At 39.1% G+C, this 4,385-nt stretch overlaps 1 pseudogene; it reads left to right on the top strand.

Annotated features, from left to right (window-relative positions):
• Nucleotides 1-636: 636 nt before the first annotated feature.
• Nucleotides 637-1,497, top strand: LOC125358008 (annotated as a pseudogene).
• The last annotated feature ends 2,888 nt before the right edge of the window (nt 1,498-4,385 follow it).

Below are 4,385 nucleotides of genomic sequence, written 5' to 3' on the forward strand. Positions count from 1 at the left end.
TAACATCAATCTTGACTTCTCCAAATACTTGTGAAATAATAGTGAGGAGACTTTCCTGTTTACAGTGAGAATCTAGTGAGGAGACTTTCCTGTTTACAGAGAGAATCTAACACTAAAGGCAGCTGGTCTAGCAAGTCTCCTCAGGGAGACTTGCTAAGTAGGGGGAAAAAGGAGATTCTCACAACAACTGGTGGCTTCCTTTGGCCCACAAACACCAGAAACTCCTTACTGGGAATGTGTTCCCAAGAGCCTATTAGTGTGCTAATGAGGTATCAGAGTAACCGTGCCGGGGCTAAATTTTTCCACTGGTTGGAGACTTTAATTCTCCAACAATGTCTATAAATCTACAGCTTAATCCAATGGAGAGTAAAAGACAAATAATTACACTTGGACATAACTAATAAAACTGGACTCTACACATTCACATAGTGAGACCAAAGGAGGATATTCCGAGAAGAGAATCACAATGCCTCAATACCTATGTGCATATGGCCATATAAAATGATGCTTATTGAAATGAACTTTAAGAAATGTAAGAGCCTTCCCCGCCCGAGACGTTGCTCCCCGCGTTCCCGGGGAGAGCCATGGACCGGGGCAGCGACGAGGCGCCAGAGTGCGGGCGGCGAGGCGTCATGAATGGAGCCGCTGGCTAAGGACATAATGAAAGACATTGGGAACTGTGACATTATAGTCCTGTGCGTGCTGAAAGGGGGTTACAAGTTCTTGTGGAGCACCTCAAGAACATCAGCCGAAATTCAGACCGATTTGTCTCTATGAAGGTCGATTTCATCCGACTAAAAAGTTACAAGAACAATCAATCCATGGGCGAGATGCAGATAATTGGAGGCGAGGATCTTTCAACCCTGGCTGGAAAGAATGTCCTCATTGTTGAGGATGTGGTGGGAACTGGGAGGACCATGAGAGCACTGCTTGGCAACAAAAGGAAATACAAACCCAACATGATTAAGGTAGCCAGTTTGTTTGTGAAGAGAACACCCCGAAGTGATGGCTTTAGACCTGACTATGTTGGATTTGAGATTCCAAACATGTTTGTGGTGGGATATGCCTTAGATTACAATGAATACTTCAGAGACCTGAATCACATCTGCATGATCAACGAACATGGGAAAGAAAAATATCGCGTGTAAAGGAGCAAATTCCAACCAACGAAATCCCAGCCACCTGAGTCTTCGTCCTCCTTCCTCTCCGGAAGCCAGCAAGTAACGTCTGTCTCCCCAGCAGACTCCAAAAGTAAAAAGAGAAAGTCGAGAGAGAGCTTTCTGAGTTCTAAAGGTTCTTAAGGAAAAGAAAGTAGTACTTATATTTGACGTGTTCCAAATTAAACATTCCACCTTGTGACTCAGCAGACCTGCCCACCACCTCACTCCCAAGCTACACCTTCCTTTAATCCATGCAGTCATTACATCTGAAGACTCGTGCTAAGAACACCCCCACCTACATAGTCAAATATTTTCCTCTGTGTGTGTGTGTGTGTGTGTGCGTACGTGCATGCATGTGTGTGAGTGCTGGTCCTGGGGCTTGAACTCAGGGCCTAGGCACTGTCCCTGAGTTTTTTTGCTCAAGGCTAATGCTTTATCACTTGAGCCACAGCTTCACTTCTGGCTTTTTGGATAATAAATTATAGGTAAGAGTCCCATGGACTTCCCGCTGGCTTCAAACTGTGATCCTCAGATCTCAGCCTTACAACTAGCTCGGATTACAGGCAAGAGCCACCTAACTTTTAAAATGTTCTATTTTTAAAATGTTTTAGAGTAGTAAAGAAAACCTGCAAACTGCTTACCTTGGGAGCCTATATGCTAGGAATGAAACTAGATTCTCATAGTAAAAAAGAAAAAAAAAAGGAAAGGGGAAAATTAATATAACTTTCTGTTGGTGCTTTTCTACCAGGACATTATTATCTGCTTTGACAGAGCTTTCCAGAAACTCAGGGTTCCGTGAATGTTAATGTTGTTCTCCAATGAATCTTTGCTTGGATCTCTCAATCTGAGCTTCCTGCTTATGTTGACAGTAAGTCATGTATGCATGGATGTACTCAGCTGTGTTTAATACTCTGAATTTTAATGAGGAAAAACACAATGGCAGCTGAGGCCTTGGTGTAAGTGTCACCCTTTCATTCATGTGGGACCGAAGCACATGGCAGAATTGAGTGAGGGAGTGTTCCCAGTGCTTCAAACCAAGCAAAGACCAATGTTAAGACCCTGGTGAGTGCCGCCCTCAGCCCGAACACCGAACTTGAATTCGTTCATCATGTGTCCTTGTAAGACTTAGCACAATGCAAATTGCTATTAGAAGCAAGCAGAGATTCACAAATTTTTACTGAATCACACCTTTGTTTCTATTATCACTGTTACATCAGACACTTTCTAATTTATGGGGATTTAATTGAAAAGCAACTTGAGTGTCATTAGAGCTCCTTTTTTTTCCCTTCTCACTTTCTAAAAAGAACAATTTCAAAATAAATAACTAGGCAGCCTTTGTTTGGTTCTGAGCCATATGTGGTACACTGTGATTATGTTCTAGCTTCCTTTAAACTAATAAAAAATTAAGAAAAAAAGAAATGTAAAAAAAGGTTTTTTTATTGTACTGTTTGCAGTTATTTCCTTTTTCTTTGTTTTTTCCTCCTTTGGTTTACTCCCTTTTGTCACTGTTTCTGATTTCTATACCCTTTGTCTTGTATATAAGTTTATCTGATTAGGGGAGTGGAAGGGGAAAACACAAAAATGGTGAACCAAGGGTAAACCAATTCAACAATGATACTCACTGGACACTAATGTTGGAAATAAACTTTACAACTTGGAGGGAAGGGGGGGAGTGTGAGAAAATGAGGGACAGAGTAACACTGTTAAAAAAGAAATATACTCATTACCTGATGTATGTAAATGTAACCCATCAGTATATCACTTTACAATAAAATTTAAATTTGAAAAATGATTAAGGAATAAATTAATAAAAGGCAAAAAAGAGAATATACAAAGCACAAAAAATGAATCTTACATAAACAAAAAGATAGGGATTAAAGTGATTTTTAATTAAAAGATAAGCATTAACAAACCTTTATTTATGCCAAAAAATTTGAAAACCTGGAAGAAATGGATGATTTCCTAGCAAAAATTGATATCCCCAAACTCGATCATGAAGATTTAAACCTTCTAAACAGACCCATATCCAGCATTGAAATAGAAACAGCAATAAGAGATCTCCAATCCAAGAAAAGCCCAGGTCCAGACACATTCACAGCAGAATTCTACAAGGCTTTCAAAACAGAACTCACACCAATATTTCTCAAACTCTTCAATGAAATTAAAGAGAAAGTTCACTACCGAACACATTCTATGATGCCAGTATAACCCTCATCCCAAAACCAGGCAGGGACTCATCAAGGAAAGAGAACGATAGACCGATTTTCCTGATGAACATTGATGCAAAAATTCTCACGAAAATTCTGGCCAACATATCAAAAATCATACACCATGATCAAACTGGATTCATCCCAGGGAGGCAAGTTTGTTCAATATACGCAAGTCAATTAATGTAATCCACAAAATCAACCGCAGCAAGGAAAAGAATCACATGCTAATATCCCTAGATGCGGAAAAGGCATTCGATAAAATATAGCACCCATTTATGATAAAAACCATGGAAAAACTAGGATTCCAGGGAACATTCCTGAATATAATAAAAAAGGCATTCACTTTAAACTCAGGATCAAGACAGGGATGTCTGCTCTCTCTGCTCCTCTTCAGCATAGTACTAGAATTCCTAGCCAGAGCAATTAGGCAAGAAGAAAACATAAAGGGGATCCAAATAGGAAAAGATGAAGATAAACTTTCTATCTTTGCAGATGACATGATCCTATACCTAAAGAACCCCATAGACTTTACTCCCAAGCTACAAGAGCTGATCCAAAACTTTGGCAAAGTAGCAGGATATAAAATAAACCTTCAAAAATCAATGGCTTTTTTATATGCCAATGACCCAAAGACTGAGGCTGAAATCAGGAAAGCAACTCCTTTTGCAATAGAATCAAAAAACAAAAAATACCTAGGAATAACCTTAACCAAATAAGTGAAAGACCTCTATGCTGAGAACTTTAAAAACATGAAAAATTAAATTAAGGCAGAACTAAGGAAATGGAAAAACCTCCTATGCTCCTGGAATGGGAGGATTAATATTGTCAAAAGGGTAATATTGCCAAAGGCTATCTACAAATTCAATGCAATACCCATTAATATCCCAACACCATTTTTTAATGAAATAGAGAAAGCAATCGAGAAATTCATATGGAACACTAAAAGACCCCAAATAGCAAAAACAATGCTAAGCAGAAAGAACAGTGCTGGAAAAATTACAATACCAAACTTCAG

This window comes from Perognathus longimembris, chromosome 10 (assembly GCF_023159225.1).
Source record: "Perognathus longimembris pacificus isolate PPM17 chromosome 10, ASM2315922v1, whole genome shotgun sequence".
In the NCBI taxonomy this organism is placed as follows: domain Eukaryota; kingdom Metazoa; phylum Chordata; class Mammalia; order Rodentia; family Heteromyidae; genus Perognathus; species Perognathus longimembris.